The sequence below is a fragment of the Canis lupus genome, chromosome 31 (genome assembly GCF_003254725.2).
Source record: "Canis lupus dingo isolate Sandy chromosome 31, ASM325472v2, whole genome shotgun sequence".
Lineage (NCBI taxonomy): Eukaryota > Metazoa > Chordata > Mammalia > Carnivora > Canidae > Canis > Canis lupus.
In genome coordinates, this window is record NC_064273.1 from 4,347,258 (window position 1) to 4,365,285 (window position 18,028).

Consider the following 18,028-nt stretch of genomic DNA (forward strand, 5'->3'; position numbering starts at 1 on the left):
AGGAAATGCCAGTTTTCTATATCGGAGTGTTGGCTAGGTCAGTACTGATGCAGTAAAACCTCTCAAACTTGTGTTTTCTCAAATCCTCGTGGATAAATTTGCTGGGCCAAGGCACTGAAGAACCTTCTAATCCTTGTTTTTTTTTGTTTTTTTTTTTTTGTTTTTTTTCTTCTAATCCTTGTTGAAAAGGTTGGACCATGTTCTGAAGGCAGAGAGATGTCATTCAAGAGTTCTAAGAAAATGGTAATGATCAGAATGTGTTTGTATTTATTTATTTATTTATTTATTTATTTATTTATTTATTTATTTGAGACACAGAGAGAGAAAATGAGAGAGAGAGGCAGAGACACAGGTAGAGGGAGAAGCAGGCTCCATGCAGGGAGCCCAATGTGGGACTCGATCTCGGGACTCTAGGATCACACCCTGGGCCGAAGGCAGATGCTCAACACTAAGCCACCCAGGCGTCCTGTTAAGGGAAAATTTATAAGATATATGGAAATTTGAGAAGAAATTCCATATGTGAGTTATTGCTCTCTCTCTCTACTGGTCCTGGAAGAATACGTGTTCAAGTTGCTTTTATAAATGATTGCTTCTCAAAAATGGCAGATGTATTGTTAAAAAACAGTATGATTTTTATTATTTTAATCACCATTAATGCTAATAGCACCCTGAGTTGATAAGTACATTCATTAGGCTCTTTGAAGAATGTTTTCTGAAAGAATAAATTTTTCTCAACATATTTGGTTATGTATATTGTGACTCATTACATTTCCATAGTAGTGCTAAGAAATATGTTTTAAAAATTATTTTTGTTTATTCCTTAATAGCAATATTTTTAATGTCTTAAATAGTAAAGAGATGCATCTCTCCATCAAGTTGTAATTGAGACTAAGCAAAGTATTTTTAAAGTTTTCATATTTATTAAATATAAATATAATTCCATTCATTGATAGTTAATATTGCCTTAGTTTTTACAGATTATCATAGATAACCATGATTTTATATTGTTTGAAGTATAAAGATGGAAAACTTTGTAGAGTTATTAATTAGTCCTGAATTTGTGAATGTATATGTTAAGATTTTTCTAATTCAAAAGAAAATTGGGAAGCAAACAGCTTTGTTATTTATTTTGCTGAATTCCTATGACTGAATATTCACCATTTTATGTGCATCTTATGTAATGAAATATATGGATGTTCTGTTACATAAAACAAAGTAAGCAATATATAACAATTTGATGTAGAAAAACATTTAAAACTATTTAAGAAATAAATGATATGAAGAATAATCATAGGAAGAGTTTTCAATGTATCATTTGAAATGCTTATTTAGTCATCTGATTATTATTTTCCTATTTTTTAAATTTTTGAGTTGGCTTTACCAGATGAATTTATTGGGCATAACATGCAAAAGTATTTGTATATTAGTCAAGAGTTTTAGAGAAACAGAATCAGTACAATGTGTGTATGCACATAAAATTTTTTTTTTTTTTTTTTTAGGAATTGGCTTATGTGATTATGGACACTGGTAAACCCCAAGTCTGCAGGATAAATTGACAGACTGGAGACCTAAGAGAGAGTTGATTTTGCAGCTTGAGTCCAAAGACAGACAGGAGGCTTCCTTCTTTGAAGGAGAGGGAATTTTCTATAAAACTAGTTTTCTATGAAACCAGTGATTTTAAGGAAAAGTCCAAACATCCTGAATCTTTAAGTGTATTGTTATTTCATAGGACATCAACTAACTGGTAGAATTAAGGCTTGCTCTTTTTTATACCCTATTTTCTTCTTTTTTTTCCCTCCCTCCTTCTTTCCCTCCTTCCTGCCCTTTCTCCCTCCTTTTTTTCTTCCTATCTTCTGTTTCTTTTTGCAAGCATTGCACGTTCATTTTCATTTAAAGAGATATAGAAAGGCAACTTAAAAAAGGATATACAAAATTTTAGATGAGGATCTTTTTTCTTCATTACACCTATGCATATGTGAGCAAGGTTTTATTTAAACTTTTAACAAGGTTTTATTGTATCCATAGCTGAATGAAATACTTAAGCATTAATAGTTGTTTCAGAGGCATGATATAGTTTATGTGCAGCACACTTTATTTTATCCTAAATGTTTATGATCTAAAGAATAAAAACAATAGTTTAAATGTTCAAGTGACTTTCTATTCAGTGTTTATTAGAAATAGCTCTGATAGCTATGACACATAATATTCATAGCACAGCATACATATAATGAAAGTTCTGATTGCTAGCTCTTACTGAGGCAGTATCTACCCTGTTATTGCTGATGTTGGTAAGCTGAACACAGAAAATAGCACAGCAGAAGCTTCAATACAAGGCAATAGCACTTTCATAACTCATTACATTCAGTGGGAAGTGTGCACACATGTAACAAAGAGCAGAAATTTTGGCTAATAAATCTCTAAGACATTTCCTTTTCCTTTTTTTTTTTAAACTCTACACAGATGCTATTGTACATTTCAGCATCTTAGATGGAGAATGGATAGTTGGAGGCAAGAAATTTTTTAAATCTGCAAAAATTCTTGTTATCTAAAACACATACACACATACACACACATACAGAAACAAAATGAGAAGGGCATAGTAGCTTATTAAAATGACTTATTTAAAAAGCCTTTACTATTTTTTGTGGTGGTGCTATGAATGTATCTAGTGGAACCAATGTATGTGGATGTTTTCTGATCACTTCATACTTTAGATTGGCTGTGTGTTTGTGTATGCACCAATGTGGGTGCATACTTGCATGCGTGCATGTCAGCGTTCGAGTGCATAAAAATAATAGAAACAGCAGAAACTTATTTGGGTCATATATAAATCTTAATTTAAAAATAGTGACAAAAGATATACTTTTTTTATTCTCCTGAAGTTTCTATTTCTAGATAAACCTAGAATCGTTTTATCTAGCCTCCAGGTGGCTCTCGCCAGCCCTTGGGGATCAGGAGACGTCCTCATCCTCATGGTGACCTCCATTTCTGTCCAGGATCCTGAGCTGAAAATGAGGACACCTGTTTTCAGCCTCTGGCTTACCCGGCGGGAATCATGGGAACTGCCCAATCCAAATTGGACCCTGAAACTCCGTTGGGTTTTCTAGTGGCCAATTTCAAGACTCTGGGCCTTTTCCCAGGACCTCTTTCCCTTTCCCAGAAAAGGCGCCCCCTCATTCATTACTGTGCAACGGCCTGGCCCCAATATTGCCTAGACAATCGGTCCCAATGGTCTCCAGAGGAAACTTTTGATTACCAACTTCTTATGGATCTTGATCATCTTTCAGGCACCAAGGCAAACGGCACGAGGTTCCTTATATACAAGCTTCCTGGGATCGGCGCTCCCACCCCTCCTTCTGCTCCCAATGTTCCACCCCCCAGGTCCTTTTGGTGTGGGCGCCGCTCCCTCCCTTCCACCTGTTCCCTCAGCTCCAAAAGCCCCCCAAACCTTTCCCCCTTCTCCTCCCTTGGAGTCTCCTGAGACTTTGGCCTGTCCACCTACTAGGGGACGCTAGGCTTCCCTCCTCCCTATCCGAAACCCCCTGCCCCCTCCTTCTCCTCCTGCCTCCCAACCACACACCTGTTTACCCGTTTCTGACCCCCAGCCTTCACCCCCTACCTCCCTCTGATCTCCATGTGCCCCAGATCCCGCAAGGTCTCCTCCTCCCCTGACCTGGTCTGCCCCCTGCAAGAGGTGGCAGGAGCTGAAGGGGTTGTTGGGGTCCCTGCTCCATTCTTGCTCCAGGACCTTTCCCAAGTTAAGCGGCTGGGCTCTTACTCTGCTAACCCGGGAAACCATACCGAGGAATTCCAACATTTGGCGCAGGCCTGTGGCTTGACTTAGCATGATTTGCACGTTATCCAGACCACCACCGTCACCCTGTCACCCTGTCACCCTGTCACCCCGGAGGAGAGGGAGCGAACTCAGGCTGCTGCTGCCGCCGCTGGGCCTGCGCGGCCGTGCGGGTCGGGGCTCGGGCAGTTCCCGCCGTGGATCCCGGGCGGGATTATCAGACTGGCCAGGGGGGCCGCTGGCGCCGGGACCACATGGCCATTGTCATCGCTGCCATGCGGGCGGCCTCCAACAGGGCCGTCAACTATGACAAACTCTGGCGAATCCTTCCAACCCCAGGCGAAAACCCTGCAGTTTTCCTTATTAGGCCGACTGAGCCCTTAACCCAGCACCCTCCCCTGCACCTGCCTCCGCAGCCGGGGCCGCCGTCCTGGCAGCCCGTCTATCTCTCGGTCCTCCCGATACCCGATACCCGTAAAGCATTAAAGAAGGCCAGGGAGGGTCCTCCAACTCCCACTCTCTGGTGAGAATCTCATTCAAGGTCTTTAACGCCGAGAGGAAGCGGCTGAACCTAGGAGGCAGGCAGACTCCGGCGGAAGGTCCAACTCCAGAGCCCACCGTGGCGGCAGCCCTGCGGCCGGCTCCGGGGCCACGGAGGGGGAACGAGCTGCAGCCCGCCTGGGCCTTGCTTCAAACGCGGAACCGAGGGACGCTGGGCCCACCGATGTCCCAGCCCAAGGAGTCCACGCGGCCATGCCCTCAGCGTCGAATGATGCGCCTCTGGAAACCCAATTGCTCGGCTCTCAGAGGATCCTCGCGGATCTCCACGCGGAGGAAACCCTGAGCCCGTAAGTGCAGCCCTTCCAGCTACTCGGAGTGGACGAGGCCCGACGGCGCCGGACTCGGACACCCCCCGACCCAGGCTGAGCCCAGGGTCCTGCCCCAGGCGGCGGGTGAGTCCTGTCGGACACGGAGGCGACCCACTGTGTTCTGCCTTCCTACTCGGGGCCAGTTCCCGTCTCCAGTAGCGGGGGTGGGAATTGCTGGCACCTCCTCTATTGCAGGGACCACCCCACTCCTCTCTTGCAGCCTGGATGGGCCCCCCTCTCACATTCCTTCCTTGTAATTCCTCCTGCCCAGCTCCTCTCCTCGGCCGGGATATCCTGCACAAACTCAAGGCCACCGTTCATCTTTCTCCCTCACCTCCTGCAAGGCTACAATTGGAGTCAGCTGGGGTTGGTCCACCTGGGGACGGAGACTTTAAGGAATATCCTCAAGCAGCTGCCCAAACTCCTTTTGTTTTAGGAAAATTCCCTGTCTTATCAGGCCCGACGAGGGCTGCCTGTTCCCCCTTGTTGGCGGGAAGACTTGGCGTCTGCTCCCCTGTCGGAGCTGATGAGCTCTAGAACCGGGAGATGTTCTCTGCCTTCTGGCAGCACCTCCCCTCTTCTGCCTCCCCCTCCGCCTGTTTCGGCAGTGCCCTGGGTAAGGCCTGCAGAGCTCGCTTCTAGGCTATCCCCGGTGCCCCAAGTGAAGCAGTTCCTTCTCCCCTCACCATCCAGGAGCAAGAAGACCACAAATTACTTAACGCTGCCCACTCCAGGTTCCTCCACCAGTGTCTCGGGTAAAAATTGACACTGAGGAGCAAATTGGTTGACTTTCTAGGTGGGACATAAATAGGTACTAAATTTATTGGTTTAACTAAGATAGGTCTTGAAAATTATCATTACTAAGCCTGAAACTTTTGTTCTATTGAGGTTTACTGAAGGTCATATAAACTCTGTTATCTCTTTGCAATTTGTTAGTTAAAAAAAAAAAAAATGGCTAAAATGATGGTTAATTGTTTCCAAGTTTTCATAGGTAATTGTTAAAATACCTTTCAAAGTCTTTGGTAACCTGAAACCTTAAAGTTATGCCTGGATGATAAATGGGATTGAATTCATTGGACATCTAGGTCTTTTCCAAAAAGGAAAAAGTGCTGAAGTGTTAATTAATGGACATTACTTTGTGCTTTTAACTTCTGAAGGATATTCGAATCTTTTGGTGAGCATTCTTTGTACTTAACTGTTTCATAAATTTGCCATAGAAAGAATTGTTTTCTCTTTGCCTGCCCAAAAAAAAAAAAAAAAAAAAAAAAAAAAGTTTCTATTGTTTTGCCTTTATAGGTCTTTAATCCTATATAGGTGTTTTAAAACTTTCTTAAGATTTTAACAAACTTATACAAACCACCCTAAGTAACCAAACTCACACATGCGTGCACAGGAACTACTCCAAACCCACCTACAGACTAACCCAACTCAGGACCAGGACCCCTTCTCCTGGGTAAAACTTATACAACAAGGCACTTCTCTCGCCAGCCTTTCCGGCATGGGCAATCTGTCCCACTGTTTTATCTGTGCCACCTTGGGCAAATCCCCCCTGGTGGCTATTCCCTTCCCTAATGTATTTAACTGCTCCAACCCCACACCCACACCTCTGGGACATTCTCCCTCTCTCAGCAACATTCCCTCATTCACAGACCCTCTCAACCACCAATTCCCTTTCTGTTATTCTATCCCCTAATCTTCCCTCTGCAAGGCCATCCTGTCAAGGCCTTAGCTCTCATCACGCTCCTAACAGCAGTTTCTTTTGGTGCAATGGCACCCTATCTAAATCTCTCAATACCTCTGCCTCCCTCCTCTGTCTTCCTGTCTCCCTAGTTCCACGAATAACTATCTATAGTCAGGCAGAAAGAGCCCTCCTTACCGGCCCTCCCCTAGAAAAACAACAAAGGGCAATCTTTCCCACTAGTTGTCGGTGTCTCCCTGTCCTCAACCCTGGTGGCCACAGGGTTGGGTACGGGGGGCCTTAATTCACTCTGTAGATTCCACCAGGGGCCTATCTGAGAGGTTTCAAATGGCCATCCAGGCCTCAGCAGAGTCTCTGGCTTCCCTACAAGGCCAAATAACCTTGGTGGCCCAGGTGGCTCTTCAGAACCGACGTGCCTTGGACCTCCTTACAGCAGAAAAAGGAGGAATTTGCATGTTCCTCAACGAAGAGTGCTGCGAAACAGGTGTAGTTGAGATACCCTTGCCAAAGTTCGAACAAATTCGCGAAATGTGTCAGGAGTCAGTCAACCAACTTCTTTTACACCCCTAAGTTCACCTGCCCACCTCTGACATGCCCCACGACGCCCCTATATCAGCAGGAAGCAGCCAGATCTGAATCGTGGCTCCATTAAAACAAAATAAAAATATCAGAATGTTGGGTTGGCAAGACTGGTGACCTCAAAATAGCCGACCCAAGGCCAGAAACCTCCCAATAACGATGCCTTGCCGCCCCACCCCCATCTCCCTGCCAAAAACTCTTTATAGATCCCCCTGATGTTTGTCTGGGTGCCACTGACTTCCCTGACTTGTGCCTCCTCTCTGAGTCAGGGAAACTCGCCCGGAGGGCTCCCCATTAGAGCACTCTCCAACCTGGCTCTGCTATCTTTAATTTTGTCCTCCGATCATTAAAAAGAAAACCTAACACATTTTTTACTTTTTTCCATCACTTGTGAAAGAACTGATATTCAGACAAGGCACCCTAGTTTGGTATCTAGCCAAGTTGAGTATTCTTTCTAGTTTGGTGAAAGTTTTTACATATTTCAAATTTACCTTTGATTTCCAGTGTCCATAGTTCTAACTCTGATTTTTTTTTTAAGATTTATTTATTTATTCATGATAGACAGAGAGAGAGAGAGAGAGAGAGGCAGAGACACAGGCAGAGGGAGAAGCAGGCTCCATCCTGGGAGCCCGATGTGGGACTCGATCCCGGGACCCCAGGATTGCACCCTGGGCCAAAGGCAGGTGCTAAACCACTGAGCCATCCAGGGATCCCCCTCTAACTCTGTTCTTAAGGAGAGATCAAGTTCTCATCAAAAAGTTATCACTAATTCATCCGGGATTTTTGAGAGAATGTTTTTTGTTGTTGTTTTGAGACAGCAAATTGCTGACAATTACATAATTTCCACAAAAATATAGAAGACTGAATAGTAGTTTAAATCGTTCCAGATGTTTAATATAACATTTCTACACAGGACAGTGGCCCCTCTTGTAGTCCAATTATTAAAATCTAGGTTTTGAATAAAACCAAATCTCTTTGTGTTTTTTTTTAAGACTTTATTTATTTATTCATAGAGACAGAGAGAGAGAGAGAGAGAGGCAGAGAGAGAAGCAGGCTCCATGCAGGGAGCCTGATGTGGGACTCCATCCAAGGTCTCCAGGATCATGCCCTGGGCTGCAGGCGGCGCTAAACCGCTGCGCCACAGGGGCTGCCCCAACCAAATCTCTTTGATAGTAAACAATTTATTTCCTCTCTCCTTCCATCCCTTTCTTCCTTCTTTTTTCTTTCTCTTTCCCTTTTTTTCATGCAGAATTAAAGTAGATCAATTTGTAATAAACATACAAAGGTGGTCACCATATTCCATTATTTGATGAGACAAAAATATAATCATGACTAACTGAATAAAATTTGTCACAACTATAGGGTAAGATGAATTATATCAACTCTGGATTGTTGATATAATTGTTTACCAAAACCCCCAAGAACATAAGACATACCCTGATTCATCGTGCTAAGAATTTAATGTAGACTGACATTCTTTTTTAGTGAGAAATACTAAATCTCGACAGACAGCTTTGCCCAGACATCTTCAAAAGAAATTGAATACCAGGAGTATGCAACATGAAAAACGTGTAATATATTCTAATAAAATAGAGTTCCAAACCATGAAGAAGCACGTTATTCTAAAATTATCTGTATTGTGCAACTAAAGTTTGACTCTCCCTTAATCTAGGACAAAGTATTTTCAGAAAATACTCACAGACAATCCAAGAACCAAAACTTAATTAGAATTACAGTCCATGATGGGAGAACGAGAGGAATGGCATACTCACCAACTCATTGCATTTGTGATCATGTGAGAGAACTATTTTTTTTTTTTTTTTTAATTCAACAAGCAAGAAGGAAGTCCTCTCAGGGATTATTCTAAGACTCATTCTGAAACTCAGAATTACACTGTTGCTTTAGTCTCCATCTCTAGGAAATAATGAGATAAAAGCCCATATTTGCCATTCTATAGGTTATGTGTCAGTGGAGTAATTGATGAGAGTATAATTCAACTTGCCCTATAGTTGTGACAAATTCTATTCAGTTGGTCATGATTATGTTTTTGTCTCATCAAATAATGGAATATGGTGACCATCTTTGTATGTTTATTACAAATTGATCTACTTTAATTCTGCATGAAAAAAAGGGGAAAGAGAAAGAAAAAGTAAGGAAGAAAGGGAGGGGAGGAGGGAGGAAATAGCATTGTTTACTATCAAAGAGATTTGGTTTTATTCAAATCCTAGACTTTAATAATTGGACTACAAGAGGAGCCACTGTCCTGTGTGAAAATGTTATATTAAACACCTGGAATGATTTAAATTACTACACTAATATGTGCTGATGTCACTTAAAGTTTCACTCCCTGTTATGTATTAAAGGTTTGTGTCTCCCCAAAATTCATATGTTGAAACCCTAACCTTCACTGTTGCTGTATTGGGTGATGGAATCTCTAAGGAAGTAATCGGGTTAAATAAAATCACAATGTGGGGAATGCACCTCAGAGGATTAATGTCCTTATAGAGAGACACCAGAAAGCATGCTCTCTTTCTCCATCCCTACACACCTAGGAAAGACAATGTGAGGGCAAATCAGTCATCTGCAAACCAGAAAGAGAGTCTTAACCAGAAGCCAAACCCTGCTGGAACTTTCAACTTTCGCTTTCCAGCCACTAGAACTGTAAGAAAAAATTTTTTTTCGTATCTTTAAGCTGCTTAGTCTGTGGCATTTCATGTGCAGTCCAAGCCTGCTAATTCATTCGCTGTACTCCAGACACACAACTCCAAGAACTCCTTCAGTCTTTAGGTTTGCTCTGCCCTAGTATCTTTCCTGACCGATTCTTGTTACTAATCAACATAGCCCTTTACCTCACATCATGAACAGTTTTATTCTATGTCTTCAGTTGTCCAGATATCTGCTGCTGACACTGTGACCTGTTATATCCAAAAGGGGAAATATGAAACTGGGGACTGACTGGTTATAGAGCAAAAAATTCCTGTCCAACAAAGACGGCTTCGGGGAGCAGTGACTAGAGATAAGGAATAGAGCCCTTTCATTCTAAAAAGCAGTAGGCAAAAGGAAGGGCTGAGAAAGGGCTAATTTCTTATATATATATACATACAGTATATGTAAAAGTATGAATCTTACTGTATGTTTTTTTAACTTGTTTTGTGCATGTTTTCTGTCCTGTAATGAATCTGATGGCATTTAGTAGCAGAATTCAGCTATCCCTTTTGCCTTGTGAGCAATGAAGCCCTGAAGAAAGCAAATCTATTTTAATTCTGAATATCAGGTGCTATTTAAAACATCAGTAGACTTTGATAGTTTTTATTTTAAGGAACTCTGAATTCTGACCCAATTCTGTCACTAAGTTGTATGTTTCATATGTTTGCTGTATATTTGCAATTTTACATATTTTGAGATTGTCTCTGTTTTCTTTAGCTCCTTTAACATATTTATTATATTACAAATTTAAGTTGTTGTCGTCTAAACTAGACTATTAACTAGATTCTTCTTTAACAGATCTCGGAGAAACATAAAATGACATTGATAATTTCAGTGATGTTGTTTTCCTTTGAAATTTAATGAATAGTTGAATGACATATGAAAGGAGAAGATATACAATGTGTAGGTTTTATAAAGTGGAAAAATACAACAGAGATTTCTACTTCATTTTGCTAACTCTGACGTTAGCAGCAGCCACTCCTCTATTTGTCTATAAATGTATAAGTGACGTGTGCCTGGACATTATAAACCTTTAATATAAAAAATCACATTTCAAATTAGTTTGCATGGCTACTTTTAAAATTCAAACTACTTTTCACAGTTAAAAACCAAACAAACAAAAAGAATAACTTACAGATCTAGCCTGTCTCAACAATAAGGTAAATCCATCTGGTTGAAGAAACTATAAAGGCTTTCCTCAGGACCAAAAGAGTTTGCTAAATTTAAGATTTAGGAAAGCAGAGAATGCACTATTGTAATTCTGTAAGAGAAATCTGCAAGAGAAAGAGACTGCTGTGTGTTCTCGGAATCCTAGTTTACAACTTCCTGTTCCTTCAAAGATCGGTTGGAAAAAAACTGAAGATGTGGCCAAATTAATTTTAGAAATTTACTTTTTAACAATTTTTTATTGTATTGTTTTATAAATGAGGCATAACTCAAGGGCAGATTAATGACTAAAATGCATTTTGATTTAACTATCTTCTCTGATAGTGTCCTTGAGTTTGCTTTTTGAATCACTCTTACCAAGGAAAGTTATACAGATAATAAAACAATAGGAATCTATACTGGGTAGTTTTATCAAATTCACAATCAACTTAGAATTTTAAGTCTGAAAGGACTGTAAATGTGCCCCCCCCCCCCATTTTACATAGTATTTCAAGGGATAAAGGTACTTGTTAAACTAAATTTATTTACCTTAGTCTGTGATACTTTGCATCATACTGAATCCTAGTTTATATCACATTTTAGAAAAGGATACCTATGGGTTAATCTTGTTTAATGGCTATAAGACCTGAGGATACAAGGAAACTAAAATTATCATCTATCTGACATTAGTAAAGGTGAAAGAAAGGCATTTACTCTCAAATGTACTCACTGAAGAAAATGCCCAGGACTGTTTTTGTTTCCTAGTCCTGAAACGTCCACATATATCTTTGTAGAGCTGTTCATGATGATCTTTATAAAAAATTATAAAGGTTTAATTTTTTTCCAGTGTGCAGCAGATGACAAGAAACTAACCAATTCCCACTGATCCTCTTAAATTCCCTTGGGTACATATCATATTATTTTCTGTTGTTTCTGCTTTGCTGAAGACTTAAAACCCTTCATTAATGTTTCAGACCATTTTTCATCACATTTTTTGCCAACAGGTAAAATGGAAAAGGAGACATACCATGCAATTATTAAAATGGTTCTTGCCAGTTTTCTATGTCTTGAACTGCAAATCCTCTGGATTTCCACTAATATTTCAAGTTTTTTTCTTTTGTTTTTAATTTCTCTAAAACTTTATTCAAAGTTATTTACCTCACTGTTAATAAGGTGTACAGTTAATGCTCTGTGCCAATATTATGAGGCTTGCCCATTGCCAGCAACGGACTTTGAGAAAAACCCATTTCCTGACACCCAAAAGTTAAATTACTCTCTTCAAAACATACTAAACTCCCAATACTTGTGAAAGTATTACATGCACCATTTTCCCATTAGTCTTTAAATGTGAACTTACATTATTAATCTACATCAGTGGATGTTAAAGTCATTTTAACAAATTGTACAAATCAAAATACCACTAGTTAATATTAGACAAGAGTATTTTACACACATTACATTACATATTACCTTGCAATTTGAAACATTACAGTTCATGCTTGTGTAAGTTTATTTTAGATAACTGAAACTTCACAGAATTTAACAGCAAATAAAGTTTAAAAAATTTAGTTCTGTACATTCGTTCCAACTATCTCTATTTTACAGTCTATAAGGCTCATGTCATACATAGTTCAGCACCAAAAATATCTACAAAACTATCTAACCAGTCTTCTTATTCATTTCATGTTGTTGTTGTTGTTTTAAGGTGAAAGTCTGAAAAAATTCTTTATAAATCCTACTCCCAGACCTTTAAATGGAATACTTTTTTTGGCTAGTCATACTATATAAAACTTGGGTTGTCCTTTTATTTATTTTCATTGAATAGATACCAGAAAAAGGGAAAAGAAAGGAAAAGAACACTTACATCCTGAATTTAGGCTGTCAGTCTGTAAGTTGAATTTGTAACACTGAAGTATCACAGGTAACCTAATAATGCCCTGTGCCCCATCCTTCTATTTTGTTTTAAATTTTTAAAAGACAGCCAGAAAAATGTTTTATTTATTCTTTAAAATAAGGCGCAAAGAAAGATTGCAGCAACATCCTCATACACCTCTCTATTACCATCTCCACCTTGAATCAATGATTCCGAAGCAGACCCAGAGCTACGTCCATAGTTTCCCAGTGTACCATGTTGTCTATACCAGACATCTATCTGCTCAATGCTAGCATCTCTCTGTTCAGAGGTCATTATAATAACTCGCAACTGCTGGCCTGGATTTAAAGCAACATTCCAGTTTCCAGAACCATTCCGACTTTTCTCCCTCTTTAGGATTTATGAATTATAGAAAAAGAATGTATTTGTCTTGCCATTTCTAAACAGGGTTTGTGCATACCACATTTTAAGACTACATTCCCTAAACTAGAAACTTTTTTTTTTTTCAAAAATCACAGGTACTTTCAGTAAGCTTGTTGGTTCAAAGTACAAAAGTCTTACGTGTTTAAAAAAATTAAAATTGGAGACTAGTACCTCGGCTTTCTTTACCTGAAGCACACGATTCATGATACCACATTTAAAAACTAAGCTTCATGCATACAAATGGCCAGAGAGGTATGAAGTTTACAGAGCCCTTTAACATTATTCCTGTAGATTAAGCACTGGATGGACCACAATAGGAAGCATGTGAGCAAATTGAGCAAAGAGACTCCCCCAAGAATACGATAGTTTTCCATACTTCATGTCAGTCACATAAAAAGTTACACAACATGTAATCCTTTAAAATTGTCCCCAGACATCCCATTCCCAGAACTGTTCCTATACAGACCCTCCACCCCAACCCGCACTGAAGTCTTCCACCTCATAGAAGTATCTTAATGCTCCCTGTTACTAATGACAGCTGCTTGGGGTTCTGCTGCTGTGGCAGGGAGTCTTGGCACTTTCTTAGCAGGACTTGGAATATGCTCAGTGGCTGCACTTGAATGTATGAGTCCTACTCCTTCACCCAGAGTATCGTCGCTGGGGGAGGGCTCTGGGCATAGGTCCTCCTGTGCTTCTCATCCACTCTGACGAGGTACCAGGTCCCTTCGAAGAGGGAATCTGCTGAGCTCTGAGGAATATAGTTCATCAAGTGATGAGTGTGCTCTCTGAGCTTCATGTTTTCAGCAAAGACATCTGGTTCCACATAAGTTCTTGTGTCAAGTCTTGATTTGAGGTCACATAAACTTGCTGTTATTTTATCAAGACCAGACCCTGGTGTGGCATCTTGCATAACTCCAAGGGAGTACAGGGTGGCAGCCAAACCAGAACCATAAGAGAACACACCAATCCTCTTTCCTGCCAGCTGTTGAGGTGAGTACTGTGCTAGAACAGAAGCGAGGGAGCCATAAACAGACGATGTGTACATATTTCCATTTTGATTTGACACAAGCAAAGATGCCTTTGTTTTCTGATTAGAGTTCAGCACTAGCCTTCATAAATGCCTTTTCCACATCGCTATCAAACTAAGTATCTTCTAATTTAACATCCCCAAAGGCTTCCAGGCCATTATAGATACTATTTTTATCTCTGTTCTGGTCATTAAGGATGTCATTCAGCAAAATCTGAGCTAGAGACTTCTGAACCAGCTTACAGTAGGGTGAGTGGAAGATCATGAAACCAAAATCATTCAAGGTAAAGTCTTTATCATTTCCCTGTTTCTGCCACTGGGCTCGGATCTTTTTGTGATAGACAGAATAGTAGCGGTCTAGTGCACCGAAGTACCACTGTATGGAGAGTTTCCCATCTACTATAGGATATTCCGAAAGCATGTCAGGCTTGTAAAAGTCATAGGCATGTTACATATGTGTCCCACGAAGTCCTTGGTCAAAAATTAAAGGCGCATTTGCCCCAATTAGCAGAGCAGCAGATCTCACTTCACCTGTAGGTCTAGAATTTCCTGTGGCATATACAGCAATATCTCCCGCAACTACCAGGGCATACTGTCCATCCCAGGAGCTGGACTCAATCCAATTAACCCCATTGAAGACAGCAGCTGTGCTTCCATAGCATGCATTAGTTGTATCTATTCCTTCTATATCTGTGTTCCCAGACTCCTCAAAGAGCTGCATCAAATTAGTCTTCACGGATTTTGATTTGTCGATGATTGTCTCTGTTCCAACTTCTAAATGCCCAATGCAATCATACAAAATGCTATCTCTCCATAAGATTCTGAACCACAGTCAGGCAAAGAGAGTTGCTATCTTCTCTATCTGTGCAGAAGCCCATCTTGGCTTGGCCCATGCCAATAATATACTTTCCAGCATCTACACCATCATATTTTTCCAACTCTGCTTGATCAACAAATTGAGAAGGAAAAGAGATCTCAAGGGCAGCAATTCCCACATCTTTTGGCCAGCAGGCTTCTGCATTCAAAGGAAGTGGCCCAGGCGTGGTGAGAGAGCCAAAGATACCCAGGCGGTGGCCGTGGAAAGGGAGTGAGCCACGAAAGGGAAGTACCTCATGTTTTTTTCTTTAGAGAATCTCACTCCCTTCTTAATTGGGATGAAGACTTGAATATAGACAGCATTTTGACAACTGAGATAAAATTGGTCTTGTCAGTGTCACAACTGACATACGTTTGGCCTTCTGAAACCATACAAATCTATTATGGAAATTAAAGAAGATTTTACCTTAATTATAGGATAATTTTCAAATGAAAGCAAATGGAAATTGAAGTCAATAGGTGTATGAAGTTCTACAAATAATACTTTATAAGGGAAAAATCAGTACTATCAATTTGTTTTTTGTTTTTTTTTTTTAGTACTATCAATTTGAAAAAAAAAATAAAATTAGCAAATACCTTGTGTTTCATGGAAAGTTATACTAAAAGAAATAACACGAGTTAATAACTTTTGAGTATTTTATTCTAGATAGCCAACATATTTTTAAAGTAATATTCGTTATAATAAACTTCCTTCAATGGGTTAAGTTAGGCTATACAATTTTTTTTTTTTTTTTTTTTTTGAGTACAAGTGAATTTTTAAATATGTCTCTGGTACTTTGCTTTGGGCTTTCTTCTGAAAGAAAACTAAGCAGAAATTTCCTGAAGAGGTTTATAGTGAATTGAAAGAATGGAAGTCACACTGAATAAAGCTAATGCAAACAAAACTTTGATTCGCTATTTAAAGCTTCATGGATTCTAACCTTTTAAACTTGTATTTTGCGAGCACACAAATGACCTTTAAACTAAGTGGTACCGTCTGTTGTTACATTCGTTGTAGTTTGATCCTGGTGCTGGGTGTTGGATTTCTTTTTTTTTTCTTGACATATCCTTAGAAATGCTTCTGTGTTCCAATAAATGGTGATAGTTAAATAGCATCAAAGGAAAAAGAAAACTCTGTCAGAAGAAAATTTTCTGTCTATGCACATCTTAATTTAAGCAGAAAATTGAAAGAATTGTCCAGTGACACAATAACAAATTTATGTTCTACAATATTCAGGAATAGGTTCAACTCATCCCATTTGGCTACTTAGCATAGAAGTTAAGGTGGCAAGATCTAAATTCTAAGACTGTGTACCTCTTTCCGAACATGTAGCCTTGGAAATTTTAATTAGCCTCTGAGTTATCCTTCCGTAATTTAGAAAATGAGGGCAAGACTAAACATTCCTTAGAGGGTTTTGTTGAGGATAAAATAATACAGTGTTTGTAAACCAATTATTTTGTTGCATGGTTCATGTTCAACTATTGCCAACTATTATAACTTTGATAATATTGAAAATCATTTCCATTCAACAATCCAGTTAATGGCTACAAACAACATGGATTTCCTGGTGCTTCTATTGATAGATTTCTTTTCTTTTTATTATTTTTTTCTTTTCTCCTGCCATAGTATGATTATTCATAAGAAGAGACTGAGCTCTTGATCTCTGCTTTCTAGTTTATATAGGGCAGGAAACTTCTCAGAAACTTTTATCATTACTACATTTCCCATATTTCTAGAAGCTCACTTGATCCCCAACAAAGTATTTTTACTATTTTTTTCTTTTTTACTGACATCCTGGGATGGTTGTACTATTGAGACTCCTTACTCAGAAATAAAAACTATTTTAGAAGAAGCATTATATAAGATGTATCATTATATTATATAGTTTATTTGTATTCAATGCTCTTGAAACATAGCTCTTACATAGTGTAGCTCATGAATCTCTGAAATTTCAGAGAAATGATATGTAAGCATTCACACCTCTCACTGATCAATTATCTATCCACAATCATAACATTTACATGAGATTATCAATTATTATATATTTTAATCATATATCTTATAAAGATACTCCATAAAACTATATATAAATACATATACATATATATGCATAGACATAGTCTATATGTGTATATATGCACATATGTATTTATATGTGTTGTGCCCAAGATTATGTATCTGAGAAACCACCAAGGAGCCAACACCGATGCAAGTGCACGAGAGTTTATTTGGAAGCTCGAGCTTGGGTCCAAGTATACCTGACACAGCGGAGCAGGGACTTGGACCCCGAAGTGGGTTATAGCTGGTTTTTTTATGGGCTGGTTTAGGGGATTTTCAGAAGGGGTGGAGGAATTTCTCAAGTTCTGTTTACATTCTTATATGGGACTTTCAAGGGCATTGAGCTCTGTTCTCATTCTAATATTGGGCTTTCTGATATAGGATTCTCTGCCGAGGGCAATTCTGAACTCTGTTGCCTTTCTGATATGGGATTCTCTGCCGAGGACATTCTGCAGTTTTTTCTGTAAAGTTCAGCTCTTATTCACAGGGGCCTAAGATGGCTGTACTTGTGCTAATGCTAAACTTGAGGTGGAATGGCCTTAATTTTTTTCAGCCTCCACAATATGCTGCAGTAATGTTTTGAATGAATGTTCTTAAAAGTCTCAGAATTCAAACCATCAACTGTGAGTAGCCCATATTGGACACCCATGGCTATATTTAGGGATTGGTAGAAGTAAATTTTCTGAAAAGAACTGTTTATTTTAGTAATGTAAGTAATACTTATCATATTATGAATCCTAGGACAATGATAGTTGGTGTCATGGATCTGTACTTTACTGTCACCAGGGAATTTGAAAAAGTATGGAACCAGGCAAAGCATGCAAGGTAGGGGGACTAGTTATAGATGAGAAGTCTGTTCAGATGCTGCTGCTCACAAATGACTAGAGAGGAAATTCACATGGAAAAGAACAAACATGTATTTGGGAAGTGTTGCAAGAGGGGGTCAGGAGAACTGAAAATCAAACAGGTAAACATTAACAAGCAAAACCTGAGAATTCA

The 18,028-nt window shown here is 39.5% G+C and overlaps 1 pseudogene; it reads right to left on the bottom strand.

Annotated features, from left to right (window-relative positions):
* Positions 1-13,439: 13,439 nt before the first annotated feature.
* On the bottom strand, positions 13,440-17,665 carry LOC112661678 (hydroxymethylglutaryl-CoA synthase, cytoplasmic-like; annotated as a pseudogene).
* Positions 17,666-18,028: the final 363 nt, after the last annotated feature.